The sequence below is a fragment of the Canis lupus genome, chromosome 27 (genome assembly GCF_048164855.1).
Source record: "Canis lupus baileyi chromosome 27, mCanLup2.hap1, whole genome shotgun sequence".
Taxonomy (NCBI): Eukaryota; Metazoa; Chordata; class Mammalia; order Carnivora; family Canidae; genus Canis; species Canis lupus.
Window position 1 is genome coordinate 28,831,303 of NC_132864.1, and position 21,511 is coordinate 28,852,813.

General features: G+C 42.9%; 1 protein-coding gene across 2 annotated transcripts in view; it reads left to right on the plus strand.

Annotated features, from left to right (window-relative positions):
- Window positions 1–21,511, plus strand: part of ZNRF3 (zinc and ring finger 3) — a 157,720-nt gene that overhangs the window by 58,690 nt on the left and 77,519 nt on the right. The window contains exon 1 of one of the 2 annotated variants that reach the window (XM_072803092.1): window positions 17,659–17,753. The exons of the other annotated variant lie outside the window; for it this stretch is intronic. The gene's annotated coding sequence lies outside the window, so the exon portion shown is untranslated. Of the gene's footprint in view, window positions 1–17,658; window positions 17,754–21,511 lie in introns of those variants that run through there. 2 annotated transcript variants of the gene reach the window in all.

Genomic DNA, 21,511 nt, shown 5'->3' on the forward strand with positions numbered 1-21,511 from the left:
GCTGCTGAAGTGAGCACAGATTTTATTTATTTATTCAGAGAGACACAGAGAGATAGGCAGAGACATAGGCAGAAGGAGAAACAGGCTCCCTCTGGGGAGCCCTATGCAGGACTTGATCTTGGGACCTAGGATCACAACCTGAACCACAGGCAGACGCTCAATCACTGAGCCACCCAGGTGCCCCTTTTATTAGCTTCTTAAGATAATTTTGGATATTCTTTAATGCTATATCAGAACTTGACTAGAAGTAGTTGTAGGTGGAACCTGAAACCGTATCAGTGAATTCTTCCTACTTTTTACAATGAAATTGATCAGTCTGTCTTGCACTTTGAATGGACTTTATGAATGAAATTATTTTGTGTTGTTGGTCCTTTGGGAGATACTGATTCACAAGTCATGCAGCTCTTCCAAATGCTGACATATTTCATTATACAGTATTTAAAAAATCACATTTGTTAATATCTCACCTATCTCGTTAGGAAAGTCTTTAAGCTTTAGAATTCTTTCAAGCTTATGGTGGTAGATAAAAATTTCTCAAAATCCTAATTTTGCTTGAAAGTTCAAATTTTATCGTCAACAAATACAGTTGGTTGTTTTCCTTGAAATGATAGACTTATTCATTTTTGAGAAAATGTCTGCCCTGTACCCACCTGTGTAACTATACTTTTTTAGTTGTCCTTTAAGTAAAAATGCTGTTCTAATAAAAAGTGGCTAGTTTAGCTTGCAACTCACAATTGCACAAGTGCTTTTTCTTTTTTTTTTTTTAATTTTTATTTATTTATGATAGTCACACACACAGAGAGAGAAAGAGAGAGAGAGACAGAGACAGAGACACAGGGAGAGGGAGAAGCAGGCTCCATGCACCGGGAGCCCAACGTGGGACTTGATCCCAGGTCTCCAGGATCGCGCCCTGGGCCAAAGGCAGGCGCTAAACCGCTGCGCCACCCAGGGATCCCATAAGTGCTTTTTCTTGAGATAACCATTGTTACTTTGGTATACAGTAGAGGTGCTTTCTGCCTATTTCCCATTTTGTCACCCAGAATATTAAGAGTTGAGAGCTAGTAAAATTAATCATTATTAGCTCATTAGTGTTCTTCATCAACATTCTTAAGGAAACTTTTTTTTTTTTTTAACAAGTATACAATAATCAAGAGTACGTTTTGGTGCCACTGCTTTGATTCATGCAATAGTTCTTCCCACATGGCTTTTATACCATCAGGGCAAATGTCAGCACAACTTTAGAAGGCAGTTAATGTCTTAATATTTTTTTAAAAGATTTGTTTATTTATTTGAGAGGGAGAGCATGGGATGGGAGGGGCAGAGGTAGAGGGAGAGAGAATCTCAGGCAGATTCCCCACTGAGCCTGGAGCTCACTTGGGGTTCAGTCTCACGACCCTGAGATCATGACCTGAGCCAAAATCAAGAGTTGAGTGCTTGCTTCGGCAGCACATATACAAAATCAAGAGTTGGGGGAAAAACAAAAAAGAGTTGGATGCTTAACCAACTGTGCCACCCAGATGTTCCAATATCTTAGTAGTATTACAGAAATAATTTTTCCCCTATAAGGTCTCTGAAAAGTTTTAAAGAGCTCCCCAAGGGCTTGCAGACTGGACTTTGAGTACCACTGGTCTAGATGGCAGGCATTTAATGGAAATTGGAATGGAATAATTTTGTAGGCACTTGCCTCTCTCTTACCTGGGAACGTTAGCCACAGACCTGCAATGTGATGGCCAACTATATGTATTTTGAGTATATCAATGATGCAGCCTGTGATTGTATCATTTGCCCCCAGGCTTTGACAATGTTCAGGATCACAAAGCCATTACCATGAGGCTTCTTTGAAAAATAAAATGCTTGCCCATTTTCTTCTCTTTGTGTGTGTGTGTGTCTTCCAAGAAAAGTACCCTCTTCATCATCCACTTTTGCCAAATATGGTGTTCCTTATTTCATGCTTTGAATTTGAAAAGACGTGGCCCTTGAGGGCCTTCCTCCATATGTCTGTTTCTTGGGACACTCTTTACTCTGAAAACCCTAACCTGGTGTCTAGTTCAAGCCGAGGCCAGTGGCAGGCAGTGGCCTGATCCTTGCCATGTAAATCCTCACTGAATGGCATGAGACTCAAACTTAGTGCATGGAATTGTGAGGTGAGCCCCACTTCCCAGCCAATTATGACTCGATCTAAAGCCATAGCCAGGCTATTAATGTATTTTGGGCCTTGTCCTCTTTTATATCTTGCCAAACTCTGAGAGTCTACTATATAGCTACTGGCAAGAGGCCTCTGCCAAAATGTTCTATGAATATATCATTTTACACCTCATTTTTCCTTGTTTCCCTCTGTGATGGCGCTTTGCCTGTGTTTCTCTCCCACATCTTTCCACCCACTTAAAAAAAAATTATTCATTTAACTTACTCCTGCATTGTGATAGGGACTTTTGGCTTTTGAGGTTACTTACTGTGAAAGAGATGCTGAAGAATGAAAATGCTAATATTACCATATAGGGCCCTTCCTTTCTCAACCACCAGGAGTTCTCCTAAGGGCCTTTTTATAGATTAAATTGTGTCATCTCCAAAATTCATATGTTGGAAGTCCTAACCCCTAATGCCTGGGAGGTGGGAATGTGACCTTATTTGGAGATAAGGTCTTAATAGAGGTTATCAAGTTAAAATGAGATTAGTGTGGGTCCTGATCCAGTATGACCAGTGTCCTTATAAAATGTGGAAATCTGGACACAAACACATACACAGGGAGAACGCCATGTGCAGATGAGAGACAGAGATAGTGGTAATGATTCTACAAACCAAGGAAGCCAAAGATTGCCAGCAACCCACCAGGAACTAGGGGAAAGGCATGGAACAGGTTTTCCCTCAGCCCTCATATACCTTGATCCCCAACTTTTAGCCTCCTGAACTGTGAGATAATCAATTTCTGTTGTTTAAGCCACCCAGTTTGTGGTACTTTGTTAGCGCGTCCCTAGGAAACTAACATTGGGCCCAAGGCTGACTGCTTTCTTTCCAGGCCCTGTGGTTCTGTTTTTCACCTTGGACCTTTGTTCTACAGGACACACCAAATGTGTTCTCCCAGGGTTAACTGTGCCCTTGCCAGCTCAGAGCAATGCTCCATTATGCTCTCATGAATGAAGAACGCAAGGTTGAGAGTGGTGTCTTTGGAATAATGGTGGAGATGGTGCCGGACTCTTCTTTCATCCCTACTGCTCATTCCTCCTCTTCTGCATCCATCAGAGATGTTGAAATCTAACTGGCCTCCACTTGCTCCTCTTTCCTGTGGCGCAAGGAGCATTGAGCCAGCATGGGTACATTTGGCTTTGTTTTCTCCAAGTGCTTTCTCCATGGGACCCTCCTGTGGGTTCCCAGCTGACCGCCTCTTTGCACCACACAGCTAGGAAAGGTAGCCAAGAAAAGCGAGCTGCTGGAATGCTCCAGGCCCCAAAACATTGCCCTTCGTGGTAGTTTGGTTCTTGCCAGGATGTCCTTGTAAAACTTTTATGAAGATGTTGTTGTACTTGCATTGGAGGTTGAAAGTTGCTGTTAACTCTGCTAAGTCCCGTGTCCCCCAGGAATGTGGGACGCTGAGGAAATGCCTCTGGCCCTCCCTTCTGGATGGGTGCTGCACTGTGGCAGCTGCCTGCACAGAAAGTTGAGCTGGATGGATGGATTAAGGGACATCAGCTAGGCCTTTGTTTAAAAATATTTAAAATATGTTTGAACCTCCCTTTTATCAACAAAGAACAGTTCCTTTCAGCAGAGAGAAGTTTTTCATTTCCACATTTTTTTGCGATTTTGTTTGGTTCTTTTGTATCCTTGCGACTTCGGAAAAAGTGTTCCCATTCACATTTTGAAAACCAAGTACAAAAGGCGTGCATAGTTATGTGCTATTTTGCTTAAGGGAAAAGAGCAGTTTACTTCTGTTAAGAACGTAATGTTTATGAAGATAATCTTCTCTGGCTTGAGTTAACTTTTTCTGGTGCTGAGCTTTGACATTTGAAAAAAAAAAAAAAGAACGTGAGAGAATGTATGTATTTCAAACTTCTTTGGGATTAGGTGTTAATGGATGTAAATTAGTACTAAGAATGAGCTTTGGGAGTTATAAAGAAATAAACATAAGAGAAGTTCCTCTGTCCGAGTCTGCTGGTTTTAGAACCAGTAGTGTTAACCCCCTCAGAGTCCTTGACTCGGAGGCATTTTGAGTTAAATGTCAGAATAAGGTGCATTTTCCTAAAATAAGATCCAGGTTTTTTCCTTGCCTTCTTCTGTGATGATCACAGGTTTGCGTATCAGGTTTCTGCTTAACTTCAGATCTTCTTTGGGCATTTGCCCAGTGTTATTAGAAACCTGAGATGCTTCTCTGCATACATGCAGGAAGGGCCAACATGTTGCAAACTCCAGGGGCCCCATTCATCTTAAGAGTGTGGGGATTAGCCCAGGGTGTTAAGGGTACCGGCTGGAGTGGGGGCTGGAGTGGGGCCGTGGGCAGCCTTGCTCGCAGGTGTTGCCGACAGGAAAGGCCTGGTGGGCAGAGGTCCCAGCTTCTCAGGTCAGTTAATACATAATTGTTTTTAGAAATGGACCCCAGTGGTAACCCCTGATATTCTGTGTCCTCAAACCAAATCATTCAGCTCAGGGAGCATTTGGCCAACTCTGGGTTATGGCTTTGCCCTCTGGCCACTAGCTCAGCCACAGCTTGACAGGGCCGAGGCCACAGCCTGTGAAAGATCAATCTGGAGAATTATTAGTTGTCTCTTAAGGTTGCCTTAAACTTGCTTGACGGCCAACCCTCAATTTGGAAGAGTGTACTTGTATTTCTCCATTTTATACCTTTCTCCCACAAGTATTCCTGTCTTTCAGTTGATTCTGGAGGCTGGCATCTGTGTGAAGATGATAAGGGGGCTTTAGATAAATATTCTAAAATATTTCAAAAGTTTCAGGACTTTGAATTGAGGTTAGTGATGTGCCGCCAATGACCGAAGTTCCACTATATCCTGAAAGGATAGTTCTTTCCAGCTAGTCACATGTCATCCTATAATCAGGCATTTGACAAATGGCACTTATGTCTGGAATCCTTTGAACTTACCATTTTTGTAAGTCAGAAGTGGTTGAATATTGGCCATTTCCCATCATCCTAGTCTATGGAGGCTTAAGAAGAGCAGGGAGCTGTGATCTGCATGCCTTGTGCTGGGACCTTTGCTTTAGCATTTCATTGGTGTGTGACATTGGGCAGTTCACCCACCCTCCTCATACTGCAATTTACTACTCTGAAAATGGGATGATGTGGGATCACATGTCAGTATTGTTTTAAAGACAAAATATGTTTTTTTAAAAAAGATTAAATATGTTCAGTGATATAAAGCATCAGGGCATGATCCTGGAGACCTGGGATCGAATATAATGTCCTTTTAACACCTTCGCAGTGTACCATGTCTGTATGTCACCTATTTTGTCATTTATGTAATATACTTTAAAAAAAATTTTTTTTATTTATTTATGATAGTCACACAGAGAGAGAGAGAGAGAGAGAGAGGCAGAGACACAGGCACAGGGAGAAGCAGGCTGCACGCACAGGGAGCCCGACGTGGGACTCGATCCCGGGTCTCCAGGATCGCGCCCTGGGCCAAAGGCAGGCGCCAAACCACTGCGCCACCCAGGGATCCCTGTAATGTACTTTTTAAAAAAAGATTTATTTATTTATTCATGAGAGACACAGAGAGAGAGAGGCAGAGACACAGGCAGAGGGAGAAACAGGCCCCCCGCAGGGAGCCCAATATGGAACTTGATCCTGGATCCCAGGATCATGCCCTGAGCTGAAGGCAGAGGCTCAACCGTTGAGCCACCCAGGTGGCTATGTAATGTATTTTTTAAAGGGACTACAATTCTAAAAGCCAAAATGACTTATTTGTTGATCCTTAGATTTTCTTTTCTTGTATTTATGTCAGCTCTGAAATTGGAATATCTTGGGACACCTGGGTGGCTCCGTGGTTGAATGTCTGCCTTTAGTTTAGGGCATGATTCCAGGGTCCTGGGATCAAGTTCCGCAGCAGGCTCCCTACAGGGAGTGTCTCTGCCTCTCCCTGTGCCGCTCATGAATAAATAAATAAAATCTTAAGAAAAAAAAATTGGAATGTCTTAAAATCTGTGGCATGTCCTGGGTTAATTTTTTTTCTTGTCCATTCAAAGAGATTATGGTTGATGGTGTCTTAGATTTGGCGAGAAAGGCGTTTTTTATTTTTTATTTTTATTAAAAAATTTTTATTTATTTATTTATGATAGTCACACAGAGAGAGAGAGAAGCAGAGACATAGGCAGAGGGAGAAGCAGGCTCCATGCACTGGAAGCCCGACGTGGGATTCGATCCCAGGTCTCCAGGATCATGCCCTGGGCCAAAGGCAGGCGCTAAACTGCTGCGCCACCCCACCCAGGGATCCCAAGAAAGGTATTTTTTAAAGGAACTATAGCAAGAGTTTATGGTGGTTGTCTCTTCTATTTTTTTTTTTTTTAAGATTTCATTTATTTATTCATGAGAGACACAGAGAGAGAGGCAGAGACCTAGGAAGAGGGAGGAGAAGCAGGTTTAATGCAGAGAGTCCAATTTGGGACTCGATTCCAGGACTCTGGGATCACACCCTGAGCCAAAGGCAGATGCTCAACCGCTGAGGCACTCAGACGTCCGAGGTGATTGTCTCTTCTAATTCTAATAACACAAATAGATGTGTATTGCTTTTAAAAGTCCATCTGTCTGCCACCTAGAGTCTTCTATGGATCCACAGTGGCTCATGGCCTGCGCTTTGGGAAACATCAAGTGCCGTGAGCAAATGTTGTGAACATGGTTTTCAATTCATGTTTTGTGGAACAGCTTGGAGGGTCCTGCCAGGAGCAAAGAGCCAAAAGGAGGAGCTTCAGATTCTCTTCATCTAGAATGGCCCTGCTTTTTGCCCATCTCAGAAATTGGAATTTTGCTTACAGGTTTATTTTTAGAAAGAGCTTCCATTACCAAACATAGTTTGAAACCCACCAGTAAGCTGTCTTTCCATTTGCCTCATGCAGTCTTGCTGAGGTCCCACAGGCTGGACAGGACAGGGATAGAGAGGATTCTCTCCATCCCTAGGACAGGAAGATCATGTTGGCCCACCTAGCCGTCGGGAGGCAGCTCCATCCACTGCTAAGAGCTGATATTGACTACCATAAAGATGGCTAGAGACAGGGATATCCAGCCACCAAACGTTGCCTTCAAGGAGGAAGTGTGTTTTTGCAGTCTGCTTTCTGGGATGGAAGTGAGCTGGCAAACTGATATGAGGCCTGCCCTGGCATAGAGAGATGGGACTGGAAGGTACTGCAGAGAAGGGGAGGAGTGATAGATAGTTTTTGCTAATACCTATAGATCATAGATCATCCTGTTACATAGAAGTGTCTTATGGCACTTTTTAGGTTTTCTGAGCAGCCTTTTATTTCTTTTTTTTCTTTTCTTTTCTTCTTTTCTTTCTTTCTTTCTTTTTTAAGCAGCACCTTCTTGGATGGGATGAAACCAGAACTCCCTAGAAACAAAAAGCGATCTCCTGACTCTTCTTTCCCCTTTTGCAGGGTTGGAGTTTTCTATGTAAGCAGGAGTGCAGAATGGAGGATTTGGGGAAGTTTGTGCCTTTTCTCCCATAGAAAGAGAGGCTTGTCTACAAAGCTTGTCTCTCAGTCCTTTATTTAACAAAAAATTTTAAAAAGATGTTATTTATTTATTTGAGAGAAAGAGAGAAAGAGTATGAGTGGGGAGGGAAGGGCAGAGAGGAAGAAGCAGGCTCTCTGCTGAATAGGGGCTCCATCCTTGGGACCATGACCTGAGACACCGCTTAACCAACTGAGGCACCCAGGCACCCCTCTCTCACTCCTTTAAAGTCACCTGGTCTGACAGAGACAGTTTCCCTGGCAGCTTCTTGAACTTTGAGCCAAGCAAAAAATTACTTAATTCCCCAAAGCAGTATGTAAGGTTAGTGTGGAGGACTTCATGTATTCCTGCTTAAACTTTGTCTACAAGACAGCTGGGAACTAAGTGAGACCTTCCTGCTTCTTGAAACTCTTTGGGCATTGCATGACATCCTGTAGGGGCTCCGTTGCTTCAGGCCTGGTGTATAAGCAATCTTAGGGAATGTGGGAATCACAAGAGGTCAGTTCTGGAGGAAAAATAGAGTCTAACTGCCATGTCCTTTTTCCACCCCCTAATGTCTTAGCCATAGGGATTTTGGCAGCCAAATGGGCTTCTAGGGCACCAGAAGCCTTGACTGGTGACTTCCCCCCTCCTAGCACATCTTGATTTGTTGAGAAGGTAGATTTAAATTAGGTCTCAAGGAGGGAATGTGCATATTGTGCAGAACACGGGGCTTTTTGTTTAAAGCTGTTTGCATTTTGAAGTAGAATTTTAGGGCAGTGTAGATTAATATGGAGCATCTTTGGGTTTATTACAATCCTAGGCTTTATGTTTTGGACCAGAACAATGCTTTCCAAATTCTGTCTTTGTTGAGGGGCTTTGCAGTTTTGAGATTGTGCTTTGATAGCACTGGTTACAAGACTCACAGAAAATTCCAAGCTGAGGATTATCATATGGAGTCATTCCACAGGGATCCTTGGTCTGATTCTTCACTGTGTCACTCACAGCCCTGGTCACAGTGCATGTCACTCAGGGTGCTCAGTAAATTTATTAAACAAGGTTGTAAACTTACAAATGGCTTTCTGATAATAATGCTCACTCTTTCTGAGACCCTTCCATTATACTGCATCTGGTGAGATTATACACCGTATCCCCTGAGACTGTGTCATGTTTAGGGGTGGGAAACCAGTGTTTTTTGTACTCAGTTTAGGAGTCTGGAGAACTTTGGTGGCAAGAGGGGTGGTCAAGAAGGATGCCTTGAAAAGCAAATGGCTCTTCTTTCCACTTGTTAATTAGAGCTGAGTTTACAATTCATTGCAGTGAATTTTGTCATGGATGAAATGTAGTAACCAGTTGACCTATCAGCAACTGTTCGAGTGCCTACTAGGCAGGCAGTACATCAGTGATTGATACATTTGGAGATGGATCAAACAGTTGGTGTCTCCTTGAAATCCAGGGAAGAGGAAAAAGTCATTTATTCTTCCTCTTGGGAAAGGTATATGATACAGTGGTTAAGACTGACAAGTTGGGGGCATAGGGGAGGATGGGAATCAGAGTGGCTTGTTTGAGCGTGGATCCAGCTGACCCTGTGTTTCTTTGGGTATGTTCCCTCCTGGGCCCAGGCTCCTCCTCACTGCATGGGGGCAAGTAATCTCTGTCCTGCCCATTTCACAGCGGGGAAGCAGATGAGACTGTGTTACGAGTTGTAAGACTATACACCCTGAAGTGGTCTCCACTGACTGGGCAGAGGATGTGAGAGTGGCCCACTGTGGAGTGCAAGGACACGAGGAGCCTTAGGCTTGTGACTGGCTGCATTTGCTTCTTCTAGCCTCCTTGGGTATTGATTCACCCAGTTTCCTTTGTTTGGCATATTTCCCAGTTTGGCTTCTCTCTTATTTCAAGGTAAACAAGTTACTGTGTTCAAAACTGAATGGATTGTATCTGGTACATTCTGTCCTTGGATCTTATAGCAAGGACTAAATGGACTCTGGGAGCTTGGCAAAATGAGTACCAGCTTCATCACCAGAGAAGAACGTAGGCGCGTGGGAAGGCGAAGCCCTGGGGGAGGGTGCCGCATTCTGGTCCATAGTAACGCACTGGTCACAAGTGCTTGTGAAAATTACCTTCTGGTACTCACTCTGCCATCCTTCCCAAGGGAAGATTGAGTTGCTTCTCAAATTTCTCTTGTAACCACTGAGATGAGAGTTCTGGTCTGGTTGAAAAAAGCTGGAGCTCAGAAACTAGAATCCAGGCTGGTATTTTCGGAGAAGGAAGTTCAGTTTACATGAGCCTCTGGTCCAGCAGCTCCGTGGCTCCCCACATCGGGAGTGAGCCCCTAGCAGTGGAACCAGACAGGTGAATGAACTCTTTGCTCCCTGATTGCCACAGTTCAGGATGGCAATAAATCTCTAGCCTGCGTAGACCTCTTTCAAATAGGATTATGCTCTTCTACGGCTAAGATGTTACCCCATTCATTAAGGGACATGCTTACAGCTAGGAGTAATGGCATCCTGATTACCATAGTAATATTAGAACCATACGCAAATGCCATTTTTGTAGATAAAAATAGGTAAATAGTGGCCATTTCGTATCATTCCTCTGAGAATTTCTTCAGAGTTATGATTTCTGTCATATAGTCAATTTCAGATAGAAAACGGGAGTCCTCATTTGAGCATATTCCTTGTCTATACCTGTTTTTATTTTTGGTCTAGGTAAGTAATCTTCATAGTGTTCATCAGAATCACCTGGAAAACATGTTAAAAATTCGAAGTCTGTGTCCTAGTCCCAGAGTTTCTGATTGGAGTTGTGTGTGTGTGTGTGTGTGTGTGTGTGTGTGTGTGTGTGTGGCTGGACTATGCATTTTCTCTTTGAGGCAAAATTTACATGGAGTGAAATGTACCAATCTTAAGTATATTATCTGATGGGTCTTGATAATGCATCCCCTTGTGTAATCCAACCTTATCTTCTTTTGTGAAAATGAAAAACAACATGACCATCACCCCAGAAAGTTCCATTGTGCCCCTTCAAAATCAATCTCCACTAGACTGTGCATTTTTAACAGTGCTCCAGGGCTTCTAATAATCTGAAACCAGGAGCCACTATTAATCAATGAACAATGGCACAGCTTAGAAGTTTGATCTTAGCAGAAAGGGTTGGGGATTGGGTTGCTATCTTGAATTCAAGTTACTGAATTCTGTAGCTTTTGGATCATACTGATGAGGACTATATTTTAATTTTTAATTTATTTTTAAAGTAGACTCCATGCCCAGCCTGGAGCCTGACATGGAACTTGAACTCACAACCCTGAGATCAAGACCTGAGATCAGGATTTGAACACTTACTGAACCACCCGGGCACCCTACAGAGACTAGATTTTTAAGAGACACTGGTGACTTGGTTAAAAGGAAACTGCAGTGCATTCACCTTTGGGCCTGCCTTGCTGCTGCCTTCTGAAATTGGGGTGTTTTCAGTTCTGGGTATGGAGGGGCTGCATTGTTATTTAGAGTTTCAGCTTATTCAGGCTACTTTAACAAAATACCACAGATTGGCTAGCTTATAAACAACAGAAATTAATTTCTTATAGCTCTGAAGGCCAGAGATCTAAGATTTGGGTGCCACCATCGTTTGGTGAGGGTCTTCTTCAGGGTCACAGACTTCTGATTGTGTCCTCACATGACAGAAGAGGCTCGGAAGCTCTGTGGCGCCTCTTTCATAAATCCTTGATCTTGTTCATGAGGGTGTCACTCTCATGACCTAAGCACCCCCCAAAAGCCCTACCTACTAATACTATCATCTTTAGGGATTAGGAATACAACATAAGAATTCTGGAGAGACGTAAACATTCAGACCATAGCAGAGCCCATTGTCAGGCTCTTGCTTGCTTGCTTTGGCCTTCTCTTGGAGAGCTTCCCTTCAGTTCCATCGCTAGGGTTTCCCAACTGACCATTCTTCTGTGGCTGTTCCAGTCATCCCAAGTGTGAATGACTGCTCCAACCTTGGCTTCTGCCTGGTGACTCACATGAGCATATTGTCTCCCTTTATGCTCTTGCCATTTATTTTTTGTAACGTAAAGGCCTGTCTTTTGACACGCATTAACTCATTTGATCCAGAGTCAGTGGTTGACACCTCTGCCTCCACTGGGGAGAGAATGCACATGCAACAGTTCAGCTTAGAAGAGTCTGAGTTGAGGATCCCTGGGTGGCTCAGCAGTTTAGCGCCTGCCTTTGGCCCAGAGCGCGATCCTGGAGTCCCAGGATCGAGTCCTGCATCGGGCTCCCGGCATGGAGCCTGCTTCTCCTTCCTCCTGTGTCTCTGCCTCTCTCTCTCTCTCTCTCTATGTTTATCATGAATAAATAAATAAATCTTAAAAAAAAAAAAAAGTCTGAGTGGAGTAGGCATTCACGGGTAGGTGTTCAGAGGTGGGGATGGTGCTAGTGAGCTGAGGGGTTCTGGAAAGAACATACGGAGGCAGTGGGGCTAGAGCTGGACCATGAAGAATGGGCAGGGACAGGAAAGGGACATAAAGACTCCAGAGGACTTAGGTGAATTTATGATGACATCTTGCTTTTATTTTAAATAGCATTTGGTACTCTTAGGAATTTCTTTACCTTTTCTTTTCCTTTCTAAAAACTGTGTGGTTCAGTCTAGTTTATTGTTAAAGAATTGAGGTCCAGAGAGAAAAAATGATTTGCTCAAGAGTACACAGCAAGATTAGTGGCAGCCTGAGTTTCTGACCCATGCTATCTCAAATTCCCAGTGTCACCTGACCACCCACTGGTCTCTGACCCTAGAACACCTTCATTGCTGGTTCCCTGCTGTGTTTTGTTTTGTTCTGCACTGCATGGTTCTACATAAACAAAATCTTTTTAAAACAACATTTTCCCTGTAACTAGTAGCATCAGACATATTTATCTTCTAGATTCAAGCTGGTCCTAACTTTAATTTGGTACTTTTAAGATAACTTGAGGACAGGGTGAGATTATGTTTGAACTTTTCTTTTTCTTTCTTGAGATTGTAGGGAAGTATTAGATTTCAGAGTCTAAAGTTAACAGAGTAGTCACTAGCCAAATTAAATTAAAATTAACTAAAATTAGAGCACCTAGGTTGCTCAGTCAGTTAAGCATCGGCCTTTGGCTCAGGTCATGACCTCAGGGTCCTGGGAGGTCCAGTAGAGGCCCAGTTGTTTGTCCAGGCTCCCTGCTCAGCAGGGAGTCTGCTTCTCCTTCTGCTCCTCCCCCAGCTCATGCTTGCTCTCTTTCTCTCTCAAATAAATAAATCTTTAAAAAATTAAATTAACTAAAATTAAATAAAACTTAAAATTCAGTTCCCCATTTGCACTAGACACATTTTAGCTGCTCAGTAGTCACATGTAGCTTGTGGCTCCTACATTATCAATGCAGAAATAGAACATCGCCATCACTGTAGAAGGTTCTTTTGGTCAATGTTGAGTGCAAGTGGCAGTCTCAACTGAGTGATTTCTCCGTAACCTGTGTTCAGGTTAATTCTAATTCTCCAAACCTAATTCTCCAAACCTCTGACTTCTTTACCCTGACTTCTCCATAACCTCTGACCTGAGTACAGAGAGGTGTGATGTAGTTGTGGAAATGACACATATCTCAGGCCATGTTCTAACATTCTCTGGTTCATCTCCCTAAAAGAAATGAGCAGTCTGTTGTTTTTCACAGAGAGGGAAAATCTCTGACTTTAGCTGTTATCCTGACTCTTTATAGAGATGCTACTATGTTTGGGCAGCATTCTACAATCTAGAATGAGTGTATTATCCTTTGTTCTGTATTTGCGTGTGGTGTGCTATATGTGCCATTAGTGGTGCATATTTACACAGTTATGTGTGGATCCTGTATAGGGAAGGAGCTGCCATGTTGATGCCTCTACCCTTAAGAATGTTCTCTGTTGCGGCTACTGGTATCTGACTAGAATTTAGTGTCTGCGTTCTGTGAGTTTGTAAGAATAAAACCCTGAATGTAAGGTACTGCTCTTAGTTGAGATGTATTGAGGTAAGTTGTTTTATGTGCAGTATTTTATGCTATGAGTATCCTTTTGGAGGGATGAGACAAAGAGGAGGGTTCTTGTGTATGTGAGTGTGTACACTGCCTCTCACTGGATGGCAAGACATTCCAAGGGCTCTGTTCTAGGTTTTAGTATTTATTCTACCAAGATTAGGCTTTACAAAGCATGGAAAAGAACCACTTTCATACTAGCTGTCAAGAAAAGGCATGGTCTCTTACTGGGTTTTCTGTGGCCCAGTTCTGAGCTAGACTTGAATCAGAAAAAGAAGGGTCCCTTTTTTCTCCACTAGGTCATCATGTATTTGTGAATTAAAAGCTGGTCTTCCTAACTGAGGCTGTTGTTTTGTATTTACATACAATACTAACCATTTAAAGATAACAGCACTTTCATGATGTCTGAAAGTATCTCATCCCTGCATTCCATCCCTTCTTCCACTTTACCCCCAGGTAGTCACTGATCTGTTTTCTGTCAGTGTAAATAGGTTTATATTTTCTGGAATTCCATATGAATGGAAGCATGTACTATGTACCATTTTCTGAGGGAAGGGGAGGAGTTCTAGGTTATTTTATTCAGCTTGATGATTTGGAGGTTCCTCCATGTTGTAGCATGTATCAGTATTTTTATTGCTTTTTATTGCTGAGTAGCAATGCATTCTGTGGATGTGCCACATGTTATTTATTCATACTTGTTGATGGACATCAGGTTGTTTGCCTTTTTTTTTTGGCTTTTACAAATAAAGTTGCTGTGACTCTTTGAGTACAAGAGATGTATAGGCAAATGTTTTCATTTCTCTTGTGTATAAATATCTAGAAGTAGAATGGCTGGGTCAGCTGCTAAGTCTGTGTTTTACTATATGAGAAACTGTCAAGCTGTTTTTCTTGTGTATAAATATCTGGGAGTAGAATGGCTGGGTAAGCTGCTAAGTCTGTGTTTTACTGTATGAGAAACTGTCAAGCTGTTTTCCAGAGTAACTGTGCCACTTTGCATTCCCAAAAGCAGTGTATGAGGGTTCCCATTGCTTGAGATTGTCACCAACATTGTATTATTAGTGTTGCAATTTTAGCCATTCTAGTGTGTAGCGTGTGTAGCAGTACCTTTTTGTGGTTTTATTTTGCATTTATCTGATGACTGGCGGTGTTGAACATCTTTTCATGGACTTACTTGCCATTCTTCTTTCTTCTTTGTGAAGTCTCTTCAAATCTCCTACCCATTTTTAATTGTGTTCCTATTGTTAAGCTTTAATAGTTCTTTATATATTTTGGATACTAGTCCTTAGTCTTTTTTGAGCCATATAGTAATTTCTATATCTTTGTAGTCAGGTAAGAGGGCTTAGTGTTTTTTTTTTGTTTTTTTTTTTTTTTTTAGTACTTAATCTTCATACTAGTGCATAAAACTGAACTCCCCCCAAAACACCCTATTCTGTCATTCTTCTTCATCTCAGGTAATGGCAGTTCTGTTCCTTGGAGTCACCTTTGACGCCTTGCTTTCTCTCCCACCTGCCTCCAATTCACCAACCAATTCTACTGGCTCTGCCTTCTGATATATATTATATATAATTATATATATAATTCAACCACTTTCTATTCTCTGTACTTCTACCTTGTTTCAGTCCCATCATTTATCCTCCCAATCATTGTGAGAGCCTCCTAAGCTGGCTCTTTTCAGCCACTTTTCCACTTCCTGCCACTGTCCTCCTATCTTTTCCCAAATGTAGCAGGTAAAACAGTTCTGTTAAAGCATAAGTTAGACCATGTTGCTACTCTGTTCAGAATTTACCACTGACTTACGAAGGCTTCTGGAGTTCTTTGTGGTTTGGCCTGCTGCAGCCTCTGCCCTCTTCTCCCACCTCTTTCCATCTACCTTTGCTCACTCTGTTCCAGCCACACTAGGCTCCTTGTTATTCTTCAGACATATCAGGCCGGCCTTTGGTTTTTTGCACTTGCTGTTGTTCCCTCTGTTGGGGATAATTTCCTGCCCCCGGGCATGACTCTCTCCTTTACCTCTTTCAGCCTTTGTTTAAATATCACCTTTTGCTCAGTGTATAAATTTAGTTTTGGATCCCTTCCTTTTATGCGCCCCCCCCCCAGCTCCAAACACTAAATATAAAAAGAAAATTAAAGATGTAATTATGCTCAGAAACAAGATAAACATATCTATGAAGAAAATAGAACAGAAATACAAAGCAAAGATTGATGCCGAAGCCTCAGTCCTGCTGCACTGTGAGTCTGATAGTAGGCGGTGACAACGAGGAGCTCCACTCTGGTGGGGCAGTGGGAACTAAAAGTAGCCCATGTGGGGAGGGGACTGGAGCCAGACTCACTGCTTAAAACCAAAGTCTGGGCCGGGCTGCTCCAGCTTGAAAGGTGGCTCAAAATATCCAAGACAATTACTGCTCAGGATGAAGCCTAGGGCAGTGGGAAGAAACAGATACAACCTTGAGCCTAATCATGGGCCAAGGTCACCTGGAGGCATGATGACTGAAGCTTACTAGTGTCATTATATCCTCGGAGTCCTGGTCTGTCAATACAAGACCTGTTCCAGGCTTCAGGATCCTGGGAAATTCCTAACGTCCCCCTAACCACAAAATGTTGGGAGAGGTGGTACAGAGAAGACCCTCTCACTCACACCATACCCCACCCCATCCCACCCCGCCCAATGGGCTATTGTATGGGTTGCAAACCCAAATTCTAAGACATCTAAGGAAAACCAATTTTGCTAAAGATAGCCAACAAAATCAACAGTGAGAGATTAATTTGTTCAGGATTAAATGAGAATAGAGCAGTCTGACAACGACCTTAAAATGCATGATTTGAATTATCAGAGATGAAAGAAGGAATTCCAGCTATAAGAAAATATGCAACCCAACTGGCAGAAAGGAAATATTAATAGGTGGATATGAACAAGAATAATATGCAAATACTGGAAATAAAAAATAGGCATTGCAATGTAAATTTTAATAAATGAAACTCCACACTGCACTAAGATGCAGATAGGATTAATGAATTGGAAGACATGCCGAGAATTTTACCCAGAATGCAGTAGAAAAGGATGAAAAAAAATTTTTAAAAATATTTTGACAGAGTAGTTGGGTGACCTAGAGGAAGAGAGTAGGGCCAGTGGCAGACAAGAACTACTCAGAGATGCAGTCTGAGAACTTTCCAGGAGCAAAATAATAATAAGTTTTCAGATTGAAAACACACAGAAAGTGCTTAACAAGATGAGTTAAAATAAATCCACAAATCCACCCCTAGACATGTTGCAAAAGAGCCAAACATAGGGATAAAGCAAAAATCTCCAAAACAAGCCAAAGAGAGAAGACAGATAACCTGTGAAAGAATAACAACTTTAAGGTAGTCTTTTTTTGTCTAATGCTCTTTTTTATTTCATTGCAAGCCCTAATTCTAAATAGTGAGGTAGCAGGTTATTGCATATGCCCCAATTAAAAGGTTTGCTCTTGGGGCGCCTGGGTGGTTCAGTTGGTTAAACGTCTGCCTTAGGCTCAGGTCATGATCCCGAGATCCTGGGATCAAGCCCCATGTTGGGCTGTCTGCTCAACAGGTAGTCTACTTCTCTTTCTCCCTCTGTCTTGCTCAGGCGCTCTCTCTCTTTCTCAAATAAAATCTTGAAAATAAATAATTAAAAGGTTTGCTCTTAGACATCCCAAATTTAGTCTCCTTGAGTGGTAAAGGGACCCGAGTTTGAGTGGCCATCCTCTTTTTTTTTTTTTTTTTTAAGATTTTATTTATTTATGAAAGACAAATACACAGAGGCAGAGACATAGGCAGGCTGGGAAAGCAGGCTCCATGCAGGAAGCCCGATGTGGGCCTCAATCCTGGGACTCCAGGATCACGCTCTGAGCCAAAGGCAGATGCTCAATCGCTGAGCCACCCAGGTGTCCCTAGTGGCCATCCTCTTTAAAACACAGTATTGGAAGTTTACAGTTTGGGGTATTTCTTCCCCTGTTTTACAGATGAAGAACCTTGAGGTTCAGAGGAGCTAAATGACATGCTCAAGGCCATGGCTGTAAGAGACCCAGGTCAGGCTGTGACACTAAGCTACGCTGATTCCGAGGCATCCAGAGGTAGTTCTCTAAGCTAAGGTATAAGGGTCTCTTGTTGGGACTTCTGTTGTGGTGGATGATCTTTTTTGCCAGGGCTGTGAGTGGTCCCCTAAGCTTCTTGCTGTGGGTCAACTGCATCCTGATGGAGATGGAGAGATTGTATGGTTGTTCTCCTCTACCGACAAATAGACTAAGTACCTGGTATATTCCCTAACTCTTTGGCCACCTTCTAGGTTTTTTTTTTTTTGTTTTTTTTTTTTAAAGATTTTATTTATTCATGAGAGAGACACAGTCAGAGGGAGAAGCAAGCTCTCTGTGAGGACCCTGGGATCACACCCTGAGCCAGAGGCAAATGCTCAACCATTGGGCCAACCAGGCATCCCTTGGGGTTATTTTTTTAACCTATTTCTTTGCTATTAACATGTTGCTAGATCAAGTTAGTGCACTTATAATTTGCTATTACGTATTCCTTTTTTCTTCAGGTTAGGAAAATCCATAGAGATTGGTAGTTTTCTTCCTGCCAGGATACCTTTTAGAACCCTGTTGAATTTTAAGCATTTACTTTTTTATATTTTTTCCCTCCAGTTAGATAAGGACCTGAGAGCTCCGCAGAGATAGGAACCACACTTTTGCTAGTCAGGATTTTTGGAGAAATATCTGAAAGTAGAGAAGAGACATGTTAGAAGGATCACTGACTTAATGGGTCGGTAACCAGTGCTCAAGATGGGGGTGCTGTGGATGGATTGATTATGCAATAAAATCATTATGCTTCCTTAAGAAATCAAAGGATTGGGATGTAGAACAATAATATATCTGGTACTCGGGCATTTTCAAACTCACCTAAGAAATACCTGTTTTCCTTTCTTGCAAAATGTGACCACAACCCTGAATTTGGCATTTTCTTTCTTTTCTTTTCTTTTTTTTTTTTTTTTTTAAGACTTCTTTATTTCTGAGAGAGATAGCACATGAGTGAGTAGGGGGAAGGGCAGAGGGGGAGAATCCCAAGCAGACTGCCTCCTGAATATGGAGCCTGACCCTGGGCTCAATCTTATGACCCTGAGATCCTGACTTGAGCTGAAGCCAAGAGTCAGACACTCAACCGACTAAGCCAGCCAGGTGCCCCAGAATTTGTTATTTTTGTTTCATCTCCATTGCCACATCTGTCTAAATTGGTCCAGCTTTTGGCTGAATGTGTTCTTGATGCTCCAATATTCCTAAATTTGGGCCTCTGCCATGTGTGAAGGCCAGGGCATCCTGAAGCTCAGTTTGTCCTTGTCCTTAACTATGAACCTGGCATGTCTGTACTCTGAAGGCTGGGTCCCCCATCACTTCTGTAGCACCTTGTTCTTTAGATAGCTGCCAGCCCCTTCTCTTTGTCTCAGTTTTATTTTTGTTTTTTAAGTTTTTTTATTCAAGCTCAGGCTAATAACTAAGAAGCTATCAGGATAGGAACCGTTCTTAGCATTTGGATTAGATAAAACATGTTCCTTTCTTTTCAGCAGCAAGGAAGTGATGGGGATATATTTGCTGTCGACTGTGGTAGGGCAGTGGAGCGCCCAGGCTCGTAGTCTGCCTGGGTTTAGATCTCAGCTCTGCCACTTACTTGTGTGTGACCTTGCACAAGATTGTTAAGTTTCTCCAACTTGGGTTCCTCATCTATAAAACAAGAATACTAAAAATACTTGCCTTGGGGTGCCTGGGTGGTTCAGTCAGTTAAGTGTCTGTCTTTGGCTCAGATTAGGATCCCAGGGTCCTGGGATTGAACCATGCATTGGGCTCCCTGCTCAACAGGAAGTCTCCTTCTCCCTCTCCCTCTGCGTGTGTGTGTTCCCTCTTTCTCTCTCTCTCAAATAAATAAATCTTAAAAAAAAAAAAAAAAAAAAAAAAAGAATACTGCCTCAAAGGTTGTTAGGATCAAATGAGTTCACACCCATGTAACTGGTATAACAGTGCCTAAACCAGAACATGGCGAGCCTACAACCAGTGTTAGTGGCCATTATTATGACTGCTGATGTTTTGGTGTTAGGCACTGCCCTGGAAGTTTAATGTATGTTATCTGTACTCTTCCCAGCAACCTTATAGTGTCAGTATTGGTATCCTTAATGTGTAGATGACAAATGGAGGTGGGAAGAATTTCATCTGTGCTGGGAAGCTTGCTCAGGAGGCCTTGGTCTGCGTGGGGCTCAGCATTTGCTTTATTGCCCTGGATCCTGCTTCCCTTTTGAAAGGCCCTGGAAGCAGCCCTGTCCTCTTGACCTAAAGCTTTGGTGCAATCAAAGTGAGAGTCAGGTGCACGCTCTTGTCAAGCACACAAGATAAGGCCAAGGCCTGCCTCATTCATCCAGTAAAGTTACGATGAGCCACTTGTAGTTTCAGAGAATTTATTATTCACATAGACAGAAAAAGGGAAGTAGCCAAAATGGCCAGTTCCCTGTGGTCTTGTCCCACACTGAAAAAGTGCTACAGTGAAACAGGAGCCGAGCATTTCACTTCTGGGGTGGGGGTGGGGGGTTGTCAGGGCAGGAATCTCATCCCCATTGGACCTCAGGAGGTAATGAGCAGCTATCCCATGACAGCCCCCTAGGGGAGACAGAAGATGGCCTTGAGGTGCACCTCACATCCCCCTACTCCCCATATTCTCTCTTGTTTATCAAGAATAACAAGCGTTCAGGCCCTTACCTGTGGTATGCAAGGGGCTACCTGCAGGAAAGGCCTAGCCAAGCTATTCCCCTCTGCCATCTGACCCACAGGCCTATAGCTTCTCCTCCTATGACCTGAAGCGCGTGGGTCCCCTGCTCTGACTCCTCTCTCTCCTGGTGCATACCAAGACTAGTGAGCTTTCTAGGAATAAATGTCAAATTCACCTAACTGGATAAAGACCCCTGAAGATGGAGATCCACACGAAGTATAGTTTTTTGTATCTATTATAGGCACTCATGCAACATAGCCTTGCCCTCACTTAGAAATACCATAAATATAGGTTTCTTTATTGTGAATGAAGAGCCACATGATTTCTTTAGTTGATAGCCTTGAAATTGGACACTGTGAAAACCTGTCCATCAGTCTACCTAAGAACTGAGTAGTGGAAGATTCCAGGAGTCTGTCTACACTGTCCCCCTCCCTAACCTGGTGGTCATCCCCTAGTGTCCTAGAACGTCATGGCTTGGGAGGTAGCAACACAAAGCAAAGGATTTCGATCAAAACCAAAAAGTCCAGAGGGCTGTTGTAATCATCCATCTCTGGTATCAAATGCCGGACACTGTGCTAGACTGTCAGCGTGCCCTGTGTGTGGGTTTAGGGAGTGGCTTTAACAAGATTGGCTAAGGGCAGACCCAGCCTGGGTTATGACCTCCTGAGTCCACTCTTCCTTGAGCAAGAACTTTTATAGCAGACGTAATAAAGCATAGGTGGCTTAATGAGGTGAGGAATGGGCAAGAAACTGTCCTAGCTTGTGCTAATAATGCCTGATCTATAGCGGCTGTCTCCAAGGAGCCTGAAGTACAGCTCAGACATTAGCTCATTAATCCTCCCCAAACCCCCATGGGGTAGGCAAGTGGCAGGCATTCCTCTTGCTCTCAGGATCAGAGAGAATGGGGCTCTTATGCGACTTGCCCAAGGTCATACAGGGTGGCAAAGCCCAGCATATAATTTATTGCTTTTAACTCATGAGCCTGTGGTTTTTCTCCGTTCCCTATCCCCACTTCCCCTGCTATTAACAGACTACACAGGAATATTTTAATCAGGTGATTTTCATCAAGTGGCCCTTCCTGGGTTGGAAA